The sequence below is a fragment of the Prionailurus bengalensis genome, chromosome B4 (assembly GCF_016509475.1).
Source record: "Prionailurus bengalensis isolate Pbe53 chromosome B4, Fcat_Pben_1.1_paternal_pri, whole genome shotgun sequence".
Classification (NCBI taxonomy): Eukaryota; Metazoa; Chordata; class Mammalia; order Carnivora; family Felidae; genus Prionailurus; species Prionailurus bengalensis.
The window spans coordinates 29,427,937-29,452,930 of NC_057358.1; the positions used below are offsets into that span (position 1 = coordinate 29,427,937).

General features: G+C 36.1%; 1 protein-coding gene across 6 annotated transcripts in view; it reads left to right on the forward strand.

Annotated features, from left to right (window-relative positions):
* Positions 1-24,994, forward strand: part of LOC122474026 (coiled-coil domain-containing protein 7-like) — a 148,765-nt gene that overhangs the window by 24,402 nt on the left and 99,369 nt on the right. The window lies entirely within an intron of this gene.

Genomic DNA, 24,994 nt, shown 5'->3' on the forward strand with positions numbered 1-24,994 from the left:
ATAAAAATACAGAAGTGTTGGGGCGCCTGGGTGTCTCAGTTGGTTAAGTGTCTGACTTCGGCTCAGGTCACGATCTTACAGTCTGTGAGTTCGAGCCCCGTGTCGGGCTCTGTGCTGACAACTCAGAGCCTGGAGCCTGCTTCAGATTCTGTGTCTCCCTCTCTCTCTGCCCCTTTCCCACTCATGCTCTGTCACTCTCTGTCTCAAGAATAAATAAAAACATTAAAAAAAAATAAAAAAAATACAGAAGGGTTGAAAGTGAAGAATTAAAGAACAGAATACTTAGGGAAAGGTTTAACCAAGGATATGAGATATCTGTACACTAAGAACTATAAGATATTGATGAAAAAAATTGAAGAAAGAAATAAATGGGGATATATTTGGTGTTCATGGTTTGGAAGAATAATATTGTTAAAATGTCCATGCTACTCCAAACAGCCTGCAGATTCAGTGCAACCCATATTAAGATTCCAATGATATTTTCTCACAGAAATAGAAAAAAAATCCTCAAATTTGTAAGAAGTGACAAAAGACCCAAACAGCCAAAGCAATCTTGAGAATAAGAACAAAGCTGGAGGCATCAGTCTTCTATTTTGAACTATATTACAAAGCTATAGTTATCAAAACGGCATGGCATTGGCATAAAAGCACGTAGATTGATGGGAAAGAATAGAGAGCCCAGAAATAAGCCCATACATATATGTTCAATTAATATATGACACAGGAGCCAGGAATATACAGTGGAGAAAGGATAGTCTCTTCAATAAATGGTTTTGGGAAAACTGGACCCTTGTCTTACACCATGCACAAAAATCAACTCAATATGGATTAAAGACTTGAATATAAGACTTAAAACAATAAAACTCCCAGATGAAAACTTGGGATAAGCTCCTTGAAGTCAGTCTTGGCAATGATTCTTTTGCATGTGATATCAAAAACAAAGGTAACAAAGCAAAAGTAAACAAATAAGACTGTATCAAACTAAAAATCTTCTGCACAGTGAAGGAAACCATCAACAAAAATGAAAAGACAACCTAAAGAATGGGTGAAAATGTTTGTAAAGCACATATCTGATAAGGTGTTAATATCCAAAGTATATATAGAACTTCTATATATATTGGGGGGAAAACCCAAACAGTCCGATTAGAAAATGGGCAGGGGAACATTTTTTCCAAAGAAGACATTCAAATGGTCAATATGTACATGGAAAAGCGCTCAACATCACTAATCATTACAGTAATGTAAATCAAAACCACAGTAAGATATCACCTCATACTTGTTAGAATGACTATCATCAAAAAGACAAGCCAACAGTATTGGTGGTCAACATGGCAGAGAACTAGGAGGGCCTGAAGTTCCCTCATCCCTCAACCACAGCAGTGTTGAGGCCAGAGGACTTGAAATTCCAAGAGTCTGGGCTGCAAAGTGACAGAGACATCTCCAGGGGCCCATTGGACAACTTGGCAGTTCATAGGTGTGTGATTGTGAATGGGAAGAGACAAAAGGGTGGCATAGGCACAGAGGGGAGGGATCCCCTTCTGCGGAGAGACAAAAGGAAGAGAAAGAGAGGTTGTACAAGTGTAGGATTGTATTTGGACAAGAGAAAAACCATGGACCAGGGATTGGAAAAAATGGATATAGTTCCAATTTCTAACTGTGGGACTTTCTCCAGACTGGGGCAAGCTGCTCTGTTCACACACCGGGGGGGGGGGGGGGGGGCAGGGGAGCCAGCCCTGGGCTCAGTAACTAGCTCAGAGGTACAGTCTGCAGTTGGAGAGTATAATCCCCTCCCTTGAGTGCTGTGGGGAGAAGGACAAGAGCCATTCCAAGGACAAGGACCCTGCTTGTGTCTGCCAGCCAGAGGCCCTTTATCAGCTAGGTGGAGTGGCTCTACCCTGGAACTGGAGCACACAGTACGGGATCCCTTAAGACATGGGGGTTCAAATCTCAGCTGAGCACCTAGGAGGCACCAGAGACTGTGGATCAGGACAAACCACCTTACTTGTGCCAGTGCAGCATTGTGAGAAGCCAGATGTCCTTTGTGGGTGGGGTGGAGTGGCACTTTCCCTGAACCAGGGAGTGAGGAGTGGGATCCTTTAAGACACTGAGGTTTGAACCTCATCTGATGACCTGGGAGGTGCGGGAGACTGGAGTGAAAAAAACTGGCTTACTCATGCCCCTGAAAGCACTGTGAAGATGGCCTAAACAAAGTGGCTTGGGACAACCCATCCAGGGAGGAGAGACTGGCATGTCACCATTTTTCTCCCCATCACCAATGATGTGGGGCTTCAGGGAAAGGACAAGGGGCCCACAGTGGAGGTGCCTACAGTGGATGTGCCTACACCAAACCACGGCCCTTGGTGCCTGGTAACTATGTATCTACCAGAGCAAGATTGATACTTACCAACCAGACAGCCCCTCCTCCAGACCAGCCCAGACACTGGTTCCAAGGCATCCAAGGCACCCAGCAGTTTTGCATTTTCTGATTTAATTCTTGGTCAGTTCTTGATATATACACATACACACACACACACACACACATATATATGCATATATATACACATATATATACATATAAAAATAGACATATATATGTATGTATATATATATGTGTGTGTATATATATTTATAAGTGTGTGTATGTATATATATATATATATATATATCTGTATATATATATATATGTGTGTGTGTGTATTTTTTCCTGTTCTTTTTCTTTCTCATTTCTTCTCTAGTCTGGTTATTCTGGTTGTTGGTTTGTTTAGGCAGACATATTTATTCTCTTTTGTGTCTCCTTTATTTTCCTCTCTCTCTCTCTGGAGTAAGCCATATAGTTTCTCTGCCTGGTCAGTTTTCTTTTCTTTTTCCCTGCCCCTGTCATTTCTCTCTTTGTAAGGGATAAGGCTTCTTCCACCACCAGCTCCTCCTTTTTTTAGTTTTTTTTTTTCCAGGATTACTTCAATGAACAAATCAAAGCACACCTGATGGAAGGTCCAAACCACCACTATGAGTAAGGAGATAAAGCAACTAGAGTCAAAACAACAGAGAGCACATAACACACTCCAAAAACATCTCCTGAAGGGTCAGGGCCTAGACAGCATATGACCCCTTTTTATATAGTTGCTCACAGGTGCAGGACACAAAACAAGCTATTAAAACACATAAGGGAGAAAAAACTAGCCAAAATGATGAAACAGAAGCATTATTCTCAAAAGAAATTCCAGGAAGAAATGACAGCTAAAGAATAGCTCAAAATAGATATAAACAATATATCTGATCAAGAATTTAGAATAATACTTATAAGATTAATCACTGGGCTTGAGAAAAGCATAGAAGACAGTAGAGAATCTATTGCTGCAGAGATCAAGGAACTAAAAAATAGTCATGACAAATTAAGAAATGTTGTAAATGAGGTGCAAAATAAACTAGATGCAGTGACAGGATAGAAGAGGCGAGGCAGAGGGGAGAATAAGTGAAATAGAAGATAAAATTATGGAAAATGATGAAGTTGAGAAAAGAGAGATAAAAAAATACTGGACCATGGGGGGAGAATTAGAGAACTAAGTGATTCAATGAAATGTAATAATATCCATATCATAGGAGTTCCAGAAGAAGAAGAAGAAGAAGAGAGAGAAAGGGGCAGAAAGTTTACTTGAAAAAATTACAGCTGAGAACTTCCCTAATCAGGGGAAGGAACAGACATCCAAATCCAGGAGGCACAGAGAACTCCCTTCAGATATAACAGGACTAGGTCTTCTCCATGGCATATCATAGTGAAACTGACAAAATACAAAGATAAAGAGAGAATTCTGAAAGCATGTAGGGACAAATGGGCCTTAACCTACAAGGGTAAATACATAAGGATAGTAGCAGACCTATCCACTGAAACTTTGCAGGCCAGAAGGGAGTAGCAGGAAATATTCAATGTGTTGAATAGGAAAAGTATGCAGTCAAGAATCCTTTATCCAGCAAGGCTGTCATTCAGAATAGAAGGAGAGATAATGGCTTTCCCAGACAGACAATAATTGAAGGAGTTTATCATCACTAAACCAGCCCTGCAAGAGTTCCTAGGGAGGACTCGGTGAGTGGAATGTTGTAAAGACTACAAAGGACCAGAGACATCACCACAAGCATGAAACCTAGAGATAACACAGTGGCACTAAACCCATATCTTTCAGTAATAACACTGAATGTAAATGGATTAAATGCTCTAATCAAAAGACATAGGGTATCTAGGGCACCTTGGTGGCTCAGTCAGTTAAGTGTTTACTTTGGTTTTGGTCATGATCTCATGGGTTCATGAGTTTGAGCCCCACGTTGGGCTCTGTTCTGACAGCTCAGAGCCTAGAGCCTGCTTCAGATTCTGTCTCCCACTCTCTCTGTCCCTCCCCTGTTCACACACCAACACTCTGTTTCTCAAGAATAAATAAAGATAAAAAAATTTTTAAAAAAAGGGTATCAGAATGGATAAAAATCCAAGATCCATGTACATGCTGTCTACAAGAGACCAATTTTAGACCTGAGGACACCTTCAGATTGAAAGCAAGGGGATGGAGAATAATCTGTCATGCTACTGGAAGTCAAAAGAAAGCTGGAGTAGCCATATTTATATCAGACAAACTAGATTTTAAACTAAAGGTTGTAACCAGAGATGAAGAAGGGCCTTATATCATAATTACGGGGTCTATCCATCAAAAAGAGTTAACAATTATAAATGTTTATGCACCCAATTTGGAGGAACCCAAGTATATAAATCAATCACAAACAATCTTATTGATAAGAATATGGTAATTGCAGTTGACTTTAATACTCCACTTAAAGCAATGGACAGATCATTTAGGCAGAAAATCAATGAAGAAACAATGGCCCTGAATGATACACTGGACCAGATGGACTTGACAATATATTTAGGACTTTTCACCCAAAAGCAGCAGAATACACATTCTTCTCGAGTGCACATGGAACATTCTCCAAGATAGATCACATACTGGGTCACAAAACAAACCTCAGTAAATACAACAGAATTGAGATCATACCATGCATATTTTCAGATACAGTGCTATGAAATTTGAAAACCAGAAGAAAAGTTTGGAAAACCTCCAAATGCATGGAGGTTAAAGAACATCCTACTAAAGAATGAATGTGTCAAACAGGCAATTAAAGAAGAAATCAAAAAATATATAGAAGCAGATGAAAATGAAAATACAACAGTCCAAACCCTTTGGGATGCAACAAAGGCAGTCCTAAGAGGAAAATATCCAGCCTATCTCAAGAAACAAAAAAAGTCCCAAATACAAAATCTGACAGCACACCTAAAGGAACTACAAGCAGAGCAGCAAAGAAACCCCAATGCCAGCAGAAGATAAATAATAAAGATCAGAGCAGAAATACACCATATAGAATCTAAAAAAACAGTAGAACAGATTGATGAATCCAAGAGCTGTTTTTTTTTGAAAAAATAAACAAAATTGATAACCCCCTAGCCAGCTTCTCAAAAAGAAAAGAGAGAGAGATCTCAAACAGATAAAATCATGAATGACAAAGGACAGATGACAACCAACAACACAGAAATACAAATAATTATCGGAATACTATGAAAGATTATATACCTATAAACTGGACAACCTGGAAGAAATGGACAAATTCCTAGACCCACACACACTACCGAAACTCAAACAGGAAGACAAAATTTGAACAGACCCTTAACCAGCAAAGAAATTGAATCAGTTATCAAAAATCTCCCGACAAATAAGAGCCCTGAGCCAGATGGCTTCCCGGAATTCTACCAGACATTTAAAGCAGAGTTAATACCTTTCCTTTTCAATTTGTTCCAAAAAATAGAAATGGAAGGAAAGCTTCCAGACTCATTCTATGATTACCTTGATTCCCAAACCAGAGACTCCACTAAAAGGAGAATTACAGGCCAATATCCCTGATGAACATGGATGCAAAAATTCTCAACAAGATACTAGCAAATAGTTTTCCACAGTATATTAAAAGAATTATTCACCACAATCAAATGGGATTCATTCCTGGGCTGCAGGGCTGGTTCAATATTTGCAAATCAATCAATGTGATACATCACATTAATAGAAGAAAGGATAAGAACCAAATGATCCTATCAATAGATGCAGAAAAAACATTTGACAAAATACAACATCCTTTCTTTATAAAAACCCTCAAAAAGTTGGGATAGAAGGAACATACCTTAACATCATAAAAGTCATGTATGAAAAGCCCACAGCTAATATCATCCTCAATGGGGAAAAACTGAGAGCTTTCTCCCAGAGATCAGGAACATGACAGGGATGTCCAGTCTCACCACTGTTGTTTAACATAGTGTTGGAAGTCCTAACCTCAGCAATCAGACAACAAATTAAAATAAAAGACATCCAAATTGGCAAAAAGGAGTCAAATTTTCACTTTTAGCAGATGACATGATGCTCTACATGGGGAACGCAAAAAACTCCATGAAAAATCTGCTAGGACTCATACACGAATTCAGCAAAGTTGCAAGATATAAAATCAATGTACAGAAATAGGTTGTATTTTTATACACCAATAATGAAGCAACTGAAAGAGAAATCAAGAAATCGATCCCATTTACAATTTAACCAAGAACCATAAAATACCTAGAAATAAACCCAAAGAGGTAAAAGATCTGTATGCTGAAAACTGTAGAAAACCTATGAAAGAAATTGAAGAAGACACAAAGAAATGGAAAAACATTACATGCTCATGGATTGGAAGAACAAATATTGCTAAAATGTCAATACTACCCAAAGCAATCTACACGTTCAATGCAATCCCTATCAAAATTGCACCAGCATTCTTCTCAAAGCCAGAACCAACAATCCTAAAATTTGTATGGAACCAGAAAAGACCCCAAAAAGCCAAAGTAATGTTAAAAAAGAAAAAGTGGGAGGCATCATAATCCCAGACTTTAGTCTGTACTACAAAGCTGTAAGCATCAAGACAGTATGGTATTAGCACAAAAACAGACACATAGACCAAAGGAATAGAATAGAGAATCCAGAAATGGACCCACAAATATATGGCCAACTCATCTTTGACAAAGCAGGAAAGGGTATCCAATGGGAAAAAGACAGTTTCTCTAGCAAATGATGCTGGGAGAACTGGACAGCAACATGCAGAAGAATGAAACTAGACCACTTTCTTACACTATACACAAAAATAAACTAAAATGGATGAAAGACCTAACTGTGAGTCAGGAAACCATCCAAACCCTTGAGGAGAAAACAGGCAACAGCCTCTTTGACCTCAGCCACAGGAGGGGCGCCTGGGTGGCGCAGTCGGTTAAGCGTCCGACTTCAGCCAGGTCACGATCTCGCGGTCCGTGAGTTCGAGCCCCGCGTCAGGCTCTGGGCTGATGGCTCAGAGCCTGGAGCCTGTTTCCGATTCTGTGTCTCCCTCTCTCTCTGCCCCTCCCCCATTCATGCTCTGTCTCTCTCTGTCCCAAAAATAAATTAAAAAAAAAAACACGTTGACCTCAGCCACAGGAATTTCTTGCTTGACACGTCTCTAAAGGCAAGGGAAATAAAAGCAAAATGAGCTATTGGGACCTTATGAAGATAAAACCTTCTGCATTGTAAAGGAAACAATCAACAAAACTAAAAGGCAACCAACGGAATGGGAGAAGATATTTGCAAATGACACATCGAATAAAGGGTTAGTATCTAAAATCTATAAAGAACTTACCAACCCAACACCTGAAAAACAAATAATCCAGTGAATAAATGGGCAGAAGACATGAATAGACACTTTTCCAAAGAAGACATCCAGATGGCCAACAGACACATGAAAAGATGCTCAACATCATTCATCATCAGGGAAATACAAATCAAAATCACATTGAGATACAATCTCACACCGGTCAGAGTGGCTAAAATTAGCAACTCAGTAAACAACACATACTGGTGAGGATGTGGAGAAATGGGAACCCTCTTGCAATGTTGGTGGGAATACAAACTGGTGCAGCCGCTCTGGAAAATAGTGTGGAGGTTCCTCAAAAAAATTAAAAATAGAACTACCCTACAACCCAGCAATCCACTACTAGGAATTTATCCAGAGGATACAGGAGTGCTGATGCATAGGGGCACATGTACCCCAATGTTTAAAGCAGCATTTTCAACAATAGCCAAATTATGGAAACTGATGAATTGATAAAGAAGATGTGGTTTATATGTAAAATGAAATACTACTTTGCAATGAGAAATAATGAAATCCTGACACTTGCAGCAATGTGGATGGAACTGGAGGGTATTATGCTAAGTGAATTAAGCCAGTCAGACAAAGACAGATACCGTATATTTTCACTCATATGTAGAACTTGAGAAACTTAACAGAAGACCATGGGAAAAAGGGAAGGGGAAAAATAGTTTCAAACAGAGAGGAAGGCAAACCATAAGAGACTCTTAAATACAGAGAACAAACCACGTTGATGGAGGGGCAGGGGAGGGGAGAAAATGGGTGTTGGGCATTGAGGAGGGCACTTGTTGGGATGAGCACTGGGTGAATCCAATAATTTATTACGCCCTTTTGATGAATTAACCATTTGGTATTATGAAATAGTAGTTCATATGTCTGTGGTAATATTTCTCATCCTGTAGTCTGCTTTGTCATATTGATATAGCTACTCTAGTTTTCTTATGATTAGTGTTGTCATAGTATCTCTTCTACTTAACCTATTTATATCTTTCTATTTGAAATGTGTTTCATATAGACAAACCTTTTTTTTTTTTTTAATTTTCAGTCTGGTGATAACTGCCTTTAGTTGGAGTGTTTTGAATGTATGCATTTAGTATAATAATTAACAAGTTTGGGTATAAGATTGCCATTTTTGGGGGGATCTGTTCCCATATCTTGCCCTGACTTAATTTACTGGAATCATTTTTTAGTATATCATTTTGTCTCCACTACTGGTTTATTATCTATAATCTCATTTTATCAAACAAATTTTTAAATTAATATGTTAGAAATAAACAGTAGAAAGTTTGTCTTTTTTTTTTTTTTTTTTTGCCAGGTAGTTTTGTGTAACGTGTAACATGAAAATTGCAATTACTATAATGGAATAAAAAATGTGATTTCTTTTTATATACTTAAATCTCATATTCTAAAATGTTAAATTTCTTTTTATGACATTCTAATTTTAAATAGTCCTTAAATACCAAGAATATACAAATATATCTCCCAACTTAAAAGAATAAAAAGGTATGTCTAAATTATTTTTAATTAGTTCAGATTCATTATACTTTAACAACCACAATGGAAAATAGTATGGAGGTTCCTCAAAAAGTTAGAAATAACATTTGATCCAATAATTCTACTACAGAATATTTATTCTGTGTTTATTCAATATTCTACTAAAGAAAATGAAAATACTAAGTTGAAAATATATCTGCAACCGTATGTTTATTGCAGCATTATTTACAATCACCAAGGTATCAAAGCAGTCCCAAGTGTCCATCAATAGATGAATTGGTAAAGATGATGTAGTATGTACACAGTGGAATATTACTTAGCCATAAAAAAGAGTGAGATCTTGCCATTTTTTGGCAATACAGATAGACCTAGAAGATACTGTGTTAAGTAAAATAAGTCATACAGAGAAAGACAAATGTCATATGTGGAATCTGAAAAACCAAATAAAGAAACAGCAGAATCGAATCTATAAATACGGAGAACAAACTGATTGCCAGAGGGGAGGAGGTAGAGGATGGGCAAGATGGGTGAAAGGGAGTAGGAGATATAGGCTTCTAATTATGGAATCCATAAAATCATGGGAATTAAAGGTACAACATAGGGAATATAATCAGTGGTATTGTAATAGTATTGCATGGTGATAGATGGTAGCTACATTTGTGTAGCATAACTTACAGAGTTGTTGAATCACTATGTATACCTGATACTAATATAACATTGTGTGTCAAATATACTCAAATTAAAAAGAAAGTAACTATGTAATTAAATATGAAATACAAAAAATAACACATTTTTGGTTTTTGAATCCTCTTTTTTCATATAATATAAAAGACAAAAAACATAAATCATTTATAAATCTATGTTAATGAGCACACAATGTGTAAAAGCCTACTTCATGACAATAAAAGGGGAGGGTGAACCTGTATAGGAACAGAGATGTATAATTTTAAATTTAAGTTAGCACTAATTCACACTATAAAAGTTTATGATATTCATTGTAACCCTAAGGTAACTACTAATAAATAATTTAAAAATATACAAAAAAGGCAAATGAGAAAGGAACCAAAACAGTATATTACAAAAAAATTAAACTAAACAAAAGGAATTAATAGAGGAACTGAGTTTCTTAAAAAGTATGATATACAGAAAAATAGCAAACCGACAGAAATAAATCCTTCTGGGTAGGTAGTTACATTAAATATAGATTAAATTCTGCATTCAAAAATCAGATTGGCGTTTCTATTTTTAACTTGTTTCAGGAGTCTCTATACTGTTTTCCACAATAGTTTCGCCAACTTACAATACCACCAACAGTGCACAAGAGTTTTCTTTTCTTCATATCCTTTCCAACATTCGTTATTTCTTTCTCTTTTTTATACTAGTCATTCTGACATCTGTGAAGTTATTGTTGTGGTTTTGATTTGCATTTCCCTGATAATTAGTGATATTGAGCATCTTTTCATGTGTCTATTGGCTATCTGTATGTCGTCTCTGGAAAAATGTCTATTCAATCTGCCCATTTTTTAAATTGGATTGTGTTTTTCTCCTCCTCCTCTTCTTCCTCCTCTACTTCCTCCTCCTCCTCCTTTACTTCCTACTCCTTCTCCTTCTTTTTCTCCTGTTTCTCCTCCCCTCCTCCTCCCCCTTCACAGCTTCTCCTCCTCTTCCTTCTTCTTTTTGGTTTTGAGTTGTATAAATTCTTTGTATATTTTGGATATTAACCCCTTATCATATATATCATTTGCAAATGTATTCTCCCATTCAGTAAATTCTCTGTTTGTTTTTAGATGGTTCATTTGCTGTGAAAAAGCTTTTTATTTGGTTGTGATCTTAATAGTTTATTTTTGCTTTCATTTCCCTTTCCTTAGCAGACCTAGCTAGAAAAATGTTGCTATCATTGGTGTCAAAAAAATAAAAAAAAAATTACTGTCTGCATTCTCTTCTAGGATTTTTATGGTTTCAGGTCTCACATTTAGGTCTTTAATTCATTTTAGCTTATTTGCATGTATTATCTAATAAATTGATCCAGTTTCATTCATCCATTCATTTGTTTTAATTTACATCCAAGTTAGTTAGCATATAGTACAATAGTGACTTCAGGAGTGGAATCCATTGATTCATCCCCTACATATAACACCCAATGCTCATCCCAACAGGTGTCCTCCTTAATCCCCCTTCCCCATTTAGTCCATCCCCCTACACACAACCCATCCAGCAGCTCTCAGTTTGTTCTCTAAATTAAGAGCATCTTATGTTTTGTCTCCCTCCCTGCTTTTATATTATTTTTGCTTCCATTCCCTTATGTTCATCTGTTTTGTATCTTAAATTCCACATATGAGTGAAGTCATATGATATTTGTCTTTCTCTGACTAATTTTGCTTAGCATAATACACTCTAGCTTCATCCACATTGTTGCAAATGGCAAGATTTCATTCTTTTTGATTGCCAATAATACTGCCATTGTGTGTATGTGTGTGTGTCTAAATATCTTTCATACATATATGTATGTATGTATACACACACACACACATACACACCACACCTTCTTTATCCTTTATCCCTTCATCCGTCAATTAACATTTGGGCTCTTTCCATATACTTTGGCTATTGTCAATAGCACTTCTATAAACATTGGGGTCCATGTGCCCCTTTGAAACAACATACCTGTATCCTTTGGATAAATACCTAGTAGTGCAATTGCTGTGTTGTAGGGTAGTTCTATTTCTAGTTTTCTGAGGAACCTCCATACTGTTCTCCAGAGTGACTGCACCAGTTTGCATCCCCACCAGCAGTGAAAAAGGGTTCCTCTTTCTCTGCAACCTTGCCAACATCTGTTGTTGCCTGAGTTGTTAATGTTAGCCATTCTGACAGGTATGAGGTGGTATCTCATTGTGGTTTTGATTTGTATTTCCCTGATAATTAGTGACATTGAGAATTTTTTCATATGTCTGTTGGCCATCTGGATGTCTTCTTTGGAAAAGTGTCTATTCATGTCTTTTAGCTTTTTCTTCACTGGATTATTTGTTTTCTGGCTGTTAAGTTTGATAAGTTCTTTATAGATTTTGGATACTAACCCTTTATCTGATAAGTCTTTGGAAATATCTTCTCTCATTTCATCAGTTGCCTTTTAGTTTTTCTGATTGTTTCCTTCTCCATGCAGAAGATTTTTATTTTGATGAGGTCCCAATTGTTCATTTTTGCTTTTGTTTCCCTTGCCTCTAGAGACATGTTGAGTAAGAAGTTGCTGTGGCTGAAGTCAAAGAAGTTTTTGCCTGCTTTATCCCCTAGGATTTTGATGGCTTCCTGACTTATGTTTAGGTCTTTCATCCATTTTGAGTTTATTTTTGTGTATGGTGTAAGAAAGTAGTCTAGGTTCAATCTTCTGCATGTAGCTGTCCAGTTTTCCCAACACCATTTGCTGAAGAGACTGTCTTTATTCCATTGTATATTCTTTCCTGCCTTATCACAAATTAGTTGGCCATACATTTGTGCATCCATTTCTGGGTTCTCTATTCTATTCCTTTGGTCTATGTGTCTGTTTTTGTGCCAATATCATTCTGTCTTGATTCTTACAGCTTTGTAGTACAGACTAAAGTCTGGGATTGTGATGCCTTCCACTTTGGTTTTCTTTTTCAACATTACTTTGGTTTTTTGGGGTCTTTTTTAGTTTCATACAAATTTTAGCATTGTTCATTCTAGCTTTGAGAAGAATGCTGGTGCAATTTTGATAGGGATTGCATTGAACGTGTAGATTGCTTTGGGTAGTATTGACATTTTAGCAATATTTTAATGACAGCCTAGCTGGATACAGAATTCTTGGCTGTATATTTTTCCAGTTCAGCATGTTGAATATATCCTGCCACACCTTTCTGGCCTGCCAAGTTTCTGTGGATGGGTCTGTTATGAACCTGGTCTGTCTTCCCTTGTAGGTTAAGTACTTTTTTTCCATCGCTGCTTTCATAAATCTTTCCTTTTCTATGTATTTTGTGAATTTGATTATGATATGCCTTGTTTATGGTCAGTTTCTGTTGAAGCACAGGAGTTCTCTGTGCTTCTTGGTTTTGATGTCTGTGTCCTTCCCTAGGTTAGTTAGAAATGGTTTCCACTGTGATTTGCTCACATAGACCTTGTACCCCTTTTTCTCTCTCTGTATCTTCTGGGACTCCTATGATTTGGATGTTATTCCTTTTTAATGAGTCACTGGGTTCTCTAATTCTTATGTCGTGCTGTTTTGCCTTAGTTTTCCTCTTTTTTTCTGCTTCATTATTCTCCATAATTTCACCTTCTATATTGGTGATTCATGGCTCTGCTTCATCCATCCTTGCTGCCATGACATCCATTCAAGATTGCATCTCAGTTTTACCATTTTTAATTTCGTCCTGACTAGATTTTACCCCTTTTCCTCTGCAGAAAGGGATTCTATGCTTTTCAACCCCAGCTAGTATTCTTATTATTGTGATTCTAAATTCTAGTTCAGACATCTCCCTTATATCTGTGTTGATTAAGTCCCTGGCTGTCCTTTCTTCCTGTTCTTTCTTTTGGGATGAATTCCTTCATTTGGTCATTTTTGGAGGAAGAAAAAGAATTAATAAAATAAAAAAATTAAAATTAAAAAATTAAAAACAACATAAAAAGTTAAATAAGGGAAGCTAGATCCTAGTGTGTTTTCATCTGGTTATTGAAAGAAGCTTGATAAAATAGGGGAAAAAGGGAAAGAAAGAAAAGTAAGGATATGCTTAAAAATTTTGAAAAAGTATATAATAAAATAGAATAAAATGAAATGAAGAAAGTAAAATAGAATAAAACATTTCCAAAAATAAAAAAATATAGTAAAAATTAAAAAAATTAAAAAACAGAAAATAAAAATAAATTTTTTTCTTTTTCTGTATCCAAGAATAAGAAAAGAAAAATAAATGAAACAAAAAAAAAAAAAGAAAACAGAATAAAGAAGTATTGAGTAGATGGAGCAGCAAACAGAATGAAATCCCAATAAAATTACATCCAGTTTCCCCTAGAAGTCTAACTATGAAGCACTTTATAGTTCGTACACTAAGCAGGCAGACAGACTTGTGCTCTAGGGTCTGAGCTTGGTTGGCACAGTTGGATGAGGCTTGGTGTAATGGCTCTGTTCTCCCACTATGTGGCTCTGCTTAGGTGACTGGGGTGGATTGGTGTGGCATGCATGCATGGGAGAGGTTTAATTGATGTCACCCAGCTTCCCAGTCTCTGGTGTCAGAACTCTGTGTTCTCAACAACCAGTCATCAAGTACCCCTCCTTTGTCTCCAGCTTCCATCCACTTCCTGTTTCTACACTGTACATATCCAAACTGTCAGCCTGCCAGATGGCACCTTCCTCATGAATTATATCTCATATGGGGCTGTGTTTCCATACCCCTCACTTCTGAGAGCCCTGCAGAATCCACTCTGACCCTCTAGGGGACGCCCTTGCTGGGCAATGGCTGGCTGCCGGCTTGCCCCTGGGAACTTTTGTGTGGTCGTGCTTTTGCAGTGGTTCAGAGATTGTGGATGGTGCCTACTTGCCCCAGAAAAAGTTCCTGTGATTGCATGGCAGCAGAGGTTCAGAGATTATGGCAAACGCAACACACAGCCAGTGCCAGGTTTCATCTGAAGCACCCTGGTGTCTTTGTTCCAATACCAGCAAACATGGCTGTTCTCTGGGGTCTGCTGGGACCTTTGCCTGTAGGGAGGCTCTGTGGCTTCTACAAAATTCCCTCCTGGCAGGGGAACCACTTCTTCCCATGTGGGCTGTAGACCCCTCAGACCTCACTGTCTGCTCCTGAGGATTCACCCTTCCCACCAGAGCTCCATCAGGTATTGAGCTGTGGAGTTTTTTCCAGACTCTGTGCTCCTCTGTTTATAGAGTGCTAATGGTATTGAAACCATCTCCTTTTTCCTTTCTCCCTTTCTTGTTCGGTCACTTGTGGGTATTTCCACTCTTTCTCTTTCTCTGCAGCTACTTTTGGGGGAGTGCTTTTCCTGCACTCTCCCCCCTTTTCTGTTTCCTCTATCTGCAAAAACAGCTCCCTATCCTCTGTGGCTTCTCTCTCCCCCAGTTCACCTCTCTGCTGTGTACCTATTGAATTCTGTGGCTCAAGTTATGCAGATTGTTGTGTTAATCCTCAGATCAATTTTCTAGCTATGCAAAATTCAGTTTCATTCTTTTGCATATAGCTCTCTAGTCTTCCTAGCACCATTTATTGAAGAGAGTGTCTTTCCCTATTGTATATTCTTGCCTTCTTTGTTGTGGATTATTTGACCATATAAGCAGGGTTTATTTGTGGATTTTCTATTTCGTTCCATTGATCTATGAGTCTATTTTTGTGCCAGTATCATACTGTTTTCATTACTACAGCTCTGTAGTGTATCTTTTTTTTTGTTTTTTTTTAGAGAGAGAGAGAGAATGCAAGCAGTGAGAAGGGCACGGTGGGGGCGGGGGGGGGGAGAGAGAGAGAGAGAGAGAGAGAGAGAGAGAGAGAGAGAGAGAGAGAATCTCAAGCAGGTTCCATGCTCAGCATGGATTCTGATGTGGGACTCGATCCCACAACACTGAGATCATCACTGAGCAGAAATTAAGAGTTTGAGCAGAAATTAAGTTAGATGGTCAACCAACTGAGCTACCCAGCTGCCCCACTTTGTAGTGTATCATGAAATCTGGACTTCTGATACCTCCAGCTTTGTTTTTCTTTTTCAAGATTGCATTGGGTATTTGCAGTCTTTGTGGTTCTATATAAGTTTTGGGATTACTTATTCTAGTTTTGTGAAAATGCTAGTATGTTAGTATTTTGATAGGGATTGCGTTGAGTCTGCAGATGGCTTTGGGTAGTATGGACATTTTAAGAATATTAAATCGTTCAATCCATTAGCATGGACTATCTTTACATTTGTTTGTGTCATCTTCCATTTCTTTCATAAGTGTTTTATAGTTTTCATAGTACATGTCTTTCACCACCTTTGTTAAATTTATTCCTAGGTATTTAGTTTTTGTTTTGGTATAATTGTAAGTTCTCTTAACTTCTCCTTCTGCTAATTTCTATAAGTTTATAGAAATGAAACAGATTTCTGAGTATTATTTTTATACACTACAATGTTACTGAATTAATTTCTTATTTCTAATAGTTCTAATAGTTTAGAGTTTTCTGTGTGTATTATTATGCCATATGGAAATAATGACAGTTTAACTTCTTCCTTACCAAAATGGATGCCTTGCATTTTTTTTTTCTTGCCTGATTGCTATAGCTAACACTTCTTTCTATGTTGAATAATAGTGGTGAGAGTAGACATCCTGTTTTGTTCCTGACCTTAAGGGAAAAGCTCCAAATTTTTCCTCATTGAGTATGATGTTAGCCATTTTAAAAAATTTTAATATCTATTTATTTTGAGAGTGGGGAGGGGCAGAGAGGAGAGAGATAATCCCAAACAGGCTCCATGCCTGATGCGGGGCTCAATCTCACAAACTGTGAGGTCATGATCTGAGCCAAAATCAAGAGTTGGTTGCTTAACTGACTGAGCCACTCAGGTTCCAGCCCTGTTTTTTTCCCCTTTTCTTTTTCCTTTTTTTTTTAACTATATGGCCTTTGTTATGTTGATGTATGTTTCTTCTAAACCCACTTTATTGAGAGTTTATCATCAATGGCTGTTGATTTTTGTCAGATGCTTTTCCTGCACCTATTGGGATGATCATATGGATTTTAATCCTTCTCTTTTGTTGATATGAAGTTTCACATTGATTTGCAAATATTGAACCATTCTTGCACCCCCAAAATAAATTCCTCTTGATCACAGTGAATGATCCTTTTAATGTATTGTTGAATGTGGTTTGCCTGTATTTTGCTGAGGATTTTTCCATCTATGTTCATCAGAGATATTGACCTATAGTTTTTTTATTTGTGGTGTCCTTGTCTGATTTTGATATTAGAATAATGTTGGCCTTATAAAGTGAATTTGGGAACTTTCCTTTTTTTTTCTATTTTTTGAAATAGTATGAGAATAAGTACTATTCTTTAAGTGCTTGGTAGAATTCACCTATGAATCTGTCTAGTCCTAGACTTTTATTTTTTTGGCAAGTTTTTGATTACTGACTCAATTTCATTACTAGTATACTAGTAATTGGCCTTCAGATTTTTCTATCTTCCTGATTCAATTTCTAAGAATTTATTTATTTCTTTTAGGTTGTCCAATTTGCTGATGTATAATTTTTCATCGTTTTCTCTTATATTGCATTGTATTTCTGTGGTGTAAGCTGTTTATTCTCTTTTGTTTCTGATTTTATTTGAGTTTTTCTTTTCTTTTTTTTTTTTTTTTCCTTGATGAGTCTGGCTAAGGGCTTATCAATTTTGTTTATCTTTTTAACAAACCGGCTCTTGGTTTCATTCATTGATCTTTTCCTTTTTAAGAAGTCTTACGTTATTTATTTGTACTCTGATCTTATTATTTTCTTACTTTTAATCTCTTTGGGCTTTGTTCTTTTCCTAGTTCATTTTAATGTAAGGTTAGATTGCTTTTGAGCTTTTTCTTGTTTCTTGAGGTAGGCCTGTGTTGCTAACTATCTCCCTCTTAATACTGATTTTGCTGTGTCCCAAAGATTTTTGGCTATTGTGTTTTCATTTGTATCCATATATTTCTACATTTTTCTTTGATTTATTCATTGACTCATTGGTTGTTTAGTAGCCTGTTGTTTAGCCTTTACATGTTTGTGTTCTTTTCATTGTCTTATGATTGATTTCTAGTTTCATACCACTGTGGTTGAAAAAGATGCATGGTATGATTTCAGTATTTTAAAATTTATTCAGACTTGTTTTGTGTCATATGTTAATATGATGTCTTCTGGAGAATGTTCCACGTGCACTTGAGAAGAATATGTATTTTGTTATTTTGGATGGAATGTTCTTTATATATGTGTTATGTCCAACTAGTCTAATATGTCATTCAGAGATTCTGTTTCCTTATTGATTTTCTACCTGAATGATCTATCCATTGATGTAAGTGAGATGTTAAAGTCTCCTCCTATTAATGTATTATAACCAGTTTCTCCCTTTATGTCTGTCAATATTTGCTTTACATATTTAGGTGCTCTAATTTGGGTGCATTCATATTTATAATTGTTACATTCTCTTGTTTGATTGTTCTCTTTATTTTATTATTATGTAATGCCCTTTTTGTATTTTATTGGTCTTTGTTTAAAACTATTTTACCTGATGTAAATATTACTTCTTTTTTTGCTTCCATTTGTATGGTTAATATTTTTCCATCACTTCACTTTTAGTCTGAATGTGTCTTTGGGTCTGAGTTGAGTCTTTTATAGGCAACATGTAGATGGTTCTTATATATTTTTTAATCCATTATGCCACCCTATGTCTTTGGTTGAAGAATTAGGCCATTTATATTTATTTTATTTTATTTTATTTTATTTTATTTTATTTTATTATTTTATTTTATTTTCAATATATGAAATTTATTGTCAAATTGGTTTCCATACAACACCCAGTGCTCATCCCAAAAGATGCCCTCCTCAATACCCATCACCCACCCTCCCCTCCCTCCCACTCCCCATCAACCCTCAGTTTGTTCTCAGTTTTTAAGTCTCTTATGCTTTGGCTCTCTCCCACTCTAACCTCTTTTTTTTTTTCTTCCCCTCCCCCATGGGTTTCTGTTAAGTTTCTCAGGATGCACATAAGAGTGAAACCATATGGTATCTGTCTTTCTCTGTATGGCTTATTTCACTTAGCATCACACTCTCCAGTTCCATCCACATTGCTACAAAAGGCCATATTTCATTCTTTGTCATTGCCACGTAGTATTCCATTGTGTATATAAACCACAATTTCTTTATCCATTCATCACTTGATGGACATTAGGGCTCTTTCCACAATTTGGCTATTGTTGAGAGTGCTGCTATAAACATTGGGGTACAAGTTAGGCCATTTATATTTAAAGTAATTATTGATAGGTATGTACTTATTGTCATTTAATTAATTAATTAAGTAATTAATTAAATTTATTTATTTAATTTTTAAAATTTGTTTAATTTTTTTTGTAGTTCTCTGCTTCGTTCTTTCTTCTCTTTCTTTCTTTGTGATTTATGAGTTTCTCTAGTGTTATATTTGGTTTATTTCTCTTTTTTTTTCTGTATCTTTTACAGATTTTGGGTTTGTGGTTAGCATGAAGTTCATATATAACATCTTAAGTACATAACAGTCTGTATTAAGTGGCCAGTCATTTAAGTCAAACACATTCTAAAAAACTTCTTTTTGTTCTTTTTTACTCCCTCCTTTGCAGTTTATGTATATGATGTCATATTTTAAATTTTTTATCCATAATTTTCTTACACTTAATTATGGCATTATCTTTTCTTAAGTTCTCCTTCATTTTTGAAGTATAATCTTGCCAGGTATATAACACTTGGCATATAGTATCTTTTCTTAATTGCATTTAAAATATGCCATCACGCTACCTTCTGATGTCCATAGTTTCTGAGAAGAAAACAGTTGTTAATCTTATTAAAGATCTCTTGGTCATTTTACTTCATATAAATCCCTACTTACATGTCAAATTTGGGGAGATTTGTTCTTAGGGATTTCTGCTCTGGGAATTTATGATTCTCAGTATCACCTGTCTGTCTCTTCCATTTTTGGTGCTGTGATTTGCTCTGTGACCTCAATTTTGTGATGGACATAAGATGAATTGTTGATTTTCAGTTCATTCAGCTTTTATTGTTAGGACAGAGTGATTGATCTGACTCCTTGAAATCCAGATTAGAAATCAGAAATTTGAACTATTTATTTGAGGGGTGCCTGGGTGGATCAGTTGGTTGAGTGTCCAACTCACCTCAGGTCATGATTGCAGGGTCATGTCAAGCTCCTCTGCCCCTCTCTCCTGCTCGTTCTCTCTCTCTCTCCCTCTAAAATAAACAAAACAATAAAAATAAACTATCTTGAAGATCTGTATTCTTTGATATATTTCATCTCTCAAGTTTCTGTGCCTTTAGCTTGTGGTCAGGTAGTATATTTGACAAAGATTTTCTTACATGCCTTGAGCCACAAAAAATAAAAGGAGAAAAACATTTTTCCTGTTCCTTTAAGGTTAGATCTGTGTTGGGACACTCCTTCAAAATTTAGCTAAGCTGTTTACAAATCTTAAGTTAGCCTTCATTTTTTGTTTGCGTTGAGCTAAAGATAAGCTGGAGGTGACAGTTTAATGTCACTCAGATATTTTGTGAGCATGAATCCTGGCCAGTGTAAGTATGTGGCTCACTAGATTCCTCTTATATATGGGATCTTTTCAAAATCCTTATTTTCCAAAGTTACTGTTGCTATAGCTTTTTCTTCTAGGCTTTTGACATGTATATTATTTGCCACAACTGCAATCTTTTTCTACAGGGAGCAGTGGCTTGTTCATTTTCCTTTCAGTGTTTTTGAGTAATTCCCTCCACTCAGCTGTTTGTTTGTTTTTTGCCATGAGAGAGTTCTGAGCTAGATGAAACAAAGGCAAAAGCTGCAAGTCCTTCATAGAACCCTCAGAAAGGTCAAAATAGACAAACACAGTTCCTTGGCAATAGATCTTTGTTTCCTCTAGAACCACATACCCAACTCAGAAATGGAGGTTGTCAACTTTATGACTACCATTGTACTAGGGGAGGGCAAGACTGTTGAAATGTCACAAAGTTCTCCTACAGTGTTTAAGTCACATTTTTATTTATTCAGCATTACTTGGTTCCTGTAAAGCCTTGACTGTTTTTCAGAGTTCTGAAAACTTGGTCATGACAGTTTTTGCTCATGTTTTCATGTTTCCATGTAGGATAGGCCCTTTGAGTTCCCTATTCTACCATTTTTGCTGTCATCACTCCCTAAATACCCAAAATAGGTCTTATTTGATGCAAATTTACAACTGATTCTGGATTTTATATAGAAGTTCAATGGATCAAGAATAGACAAATGAGGTCTGAGGAAAAAGAACAAAATGAGACAATTTGCCCTAGCAGATATCAAAACTTGTTATAAAGCTATATTTATTATAATTGTGTACTTTTGGTGCAAGACTAGATAGACCAATGGAATTGAATAAAAACTCAGAAATAGATCCTTTCATATATGGAATATGTTACTAATGACCTCTAGTACAGTACATAATCCCCCCTTGTCTGTGGATTTGTGGAGGATATGTTCTCAGAGCCCCAGTGGGATGCCTACATGGATAGTACACACACACACACACACACACACACACACACACACATATACATACATCCACACATACATGCTGTGTGTTATGCTATACATGCATACCTATGATAAAGTTAAATTTATAAATTAGGAACAGTAAGAGAGTAACAACAACTATTAATAAATTAGGGCACATAACAATAGCAATTATGTGAATGAGGTCTCTAAAAATATCTTATTATACTGTACTTAACCCTTTCTCTTATAATTGAGATAATAAAATATCTACTTAATGAGATGCAGTGAGGTGAATGATATAGGCATTATAACATACTGTAAGACTACTGTTGACTTTCTGATGATATGTCAGAAGCAGGGATATCTGCTTCTGGACAGTGGTTGACCAAAGGTAACTGAAACTGGAAAGTGAAACTGTAGGCAAGGAGAGGATTACTGTATAATAAATGGCTCTGGGATAACGAAAAGACAAAAGTTGATCCCTACTTTATAGTATATATAAAAAAAACCATTTTGTGATGAGTTAAAGACCTAAATGTAGAAGAAAAAACCAAAAATATTTAGAAACAATATTTAGAGACTGTCTTTATGACCTAGAGAAATGAATAATTACAAGATTAAATATGTCATAAAAGGAAAGTTGGATAAATCCAACTATATTAAAATTAAAACCTCTATTGTATAAAGATTCATAAAGAGATGTACAAGAGAAGGTTCAAATAGGGGAAAGTGCTTAGATAACATATAAGTGACAAGGGATTATCCAGAATATATAAATAACATTTATTTATAATAAGTATAAGATAAATCAATAGAAAATGCTCAAGGGAAATAAAAAGGCATTTCACACAGAAGGAAATACAAATAGCCTATAAATATATCAAAATATATTCTACCCTTTTAGAGAATTTTAGCAACTAGGGAATGTTGTTTTGGTATGTTAATGTCATAGGAAAAAATAAAATGTTTGTTGGCTTTTAAAGTTTTATAAAACCCTTCCGTTGAGTGTACATATTTTTCTAGTGCTTTCCTATATTGCTCTACCTTTTCCCAAATAGTCCTCTTGTTAATACTTATATTAATTTTTCTCCCCTTCATTTATACTTCAGTTTGACTTCTGCCCCCAAAGTCCCTTGAACTAGTCCTGTAATGATAGTAATGACTGCTTCCCCCTAACTCCATGGTGTTAAATTCATTGTTCATGACTCTTGACAACTCCGCAAATATAACTCTGTTGAACATTTTGTTCTTCTTGAAATGTTCTTCTCTTGGTTTCAGTGACACACTATGCCTATCTGAATGTTAGTTACAGCTTATTATTTCACTTAAAAATATTGTGCCATCTTTTCATTAGGAAGCTTTTTATTACAGTGGCATTGAGAGCCAGCCCCATTAATAGTTTTTTGAGTAGGGTATTTACTCTGATGGCTAACAGACACATGAAAAGGTACTCACTATCAGTCATCATCAGAGAAATATGAATCAAAACTATGAGATACACCTATCAGAATGACTAAAATTTAATAACACAGGAAACAACAGACGTTGGCAAAGATGCAGAGAAAGGAAAACCCTCCTACACCGTTGGTGGGAATGCAAACTGATGTAGCCACTCTGGAAACAGTATAGAGGTCCCTCAAAAGTTAAATATAGAACTACCCCAAGATCTAGTGATTGAACTACTAGGTATTCACCCAAAGACTATGAAAATACTAATTCAATGGGATACATGCACCCTGATATTTATGTTATAGCAGCAATATATCAATACTAGCCAAATTATGGAAAGAGCCCAAGTGTCCATTAACTGATGAATGGATAAAGAATTTGTGGTACACACACACACACACACACACACACACAATGGGATATTAGCCATCAAAAAAATGAAATCTTGCCATTGGCAATGACATGGATGGAGCTAGAGAGTATTATGCTAAATGAAATGTCAGAGAAAGGCGAATGCCATATGATTTCAGTCATGTGGAATTTCAGAAACAAAACAGATGAACATAGGGGGGAGAAAGAGGCAAACCATAAAACAGAGTCAATTATAATTTTTTTAAGTTTATTAATTTTAAGAGAAAGAGAGAAAGAGTGAGAGTGAGCATGGGCAGAGAGAGAGGGAGAATGAGGCAGGATCTATGCTGCCAGTGCAGAGCCTGACGCTGGGCTCAGTCTCATGAGCTGTGTGATCATGACCTGAGCCAAAATCAAAGGTTGTTCTCTTTAACCAACTGAGCCAACCAGGCATCCCAGACTCCTAACTATTGAGAGCAAACTGAGGGTTGCTGGAGAGGACATGGGTGCGGTGATGATGGGTTAAATGGATGATGGGTATTAAGGAGGACACTTGTGATGAGCACTGAGTGTTACATGTAAGTGATGAATCACTAAATCTACTTCTGAAACTAATATTGCACTATATGTTAACTAACTGGAATTTAAATAAAAACTTGAAACAAACAAAAGAGTAAGGTATATACTGATTACCTTGCCTATAGTTTTTTCTTACATTTACTTTCCTAAGAATAAATTTTGTTGTTGTTTGTTAGGTTAGAATGTGTGGTGAAATCGTTTGGGAGCCTTTGAATTTCTGAAAACAGTTTCATTTTGGCTTCACATTTAAATGATAAATAAAATTAGAATATAAGTTTAATATTTTTCCTGGGAACTTTATATACATTCCTCTACATTTTCATAGAATTTTCATTTTCTGTTTAGTGTTTTTGTAAAATTGATTTTCCTCACTTCTGGTCAGTTTTCATTCTCCACTTTTATCAGTAGTGTTCTAGGTTCAGCATTACTAGAACTGAAGATGTAGGTTTCCTCAGTAGTTGAGAAAGCCTTTGTTCTCTGGGCTTTTAGTGGTTTAAATAATTGTTGAACTCTGGCTATAATGAATGAGTGAATTGATATATGATGGTTTCCTATCATCTTCTGAGATAGGAAAGGAGGTTTTGAGAAGCTTGGAATCTCTTGATAGTGGAAAGAATGAGTTTATTCCAAGGTAGTGTGCCTCAGTGAACATTAGTTTCTAAATCCTTATGCAACTAAAAATATTTCTCTTCAGACATGGATATTTATTTACTTTGGTTATTTTTTTGTTGAGGATCTCAGCCCTTTTTGCTTAGATTTTTGATTTCTTATTATTTAGCACAGTGATTCTCAAACTTTAGCATGCAATGGAATCAATTGGAGGGCCAGTTGAAACACAAATTGCTGGCCCTACTCCCAGAGTTTTTGATTCAGTTGGCTGGGATGCGGCCTAAGAATTTACATTACTAACAAATATGATTGTTTAGGTGATGCTTATGCTCTTGGTTTGGGGACTACACTTTTTGAACTATTGATTTAGTGTTAGTATGGCAAAAAAAATTTTTAGACTAGTCTGATTTTTCACTTAAGTAACTTTTTTTTCCTGCCCTAATGAATGTAGTAATTTTTTTTTAACAATGTAATTCAGAACTTTTATCTGGATGTGATAGAATGGGCTTTTGTGTGTGTGTTTCAAATGTAATCATTTAAACATTATATTTTCTAAGTGGTAAATATTGGTATTTAGGATTGTGTGA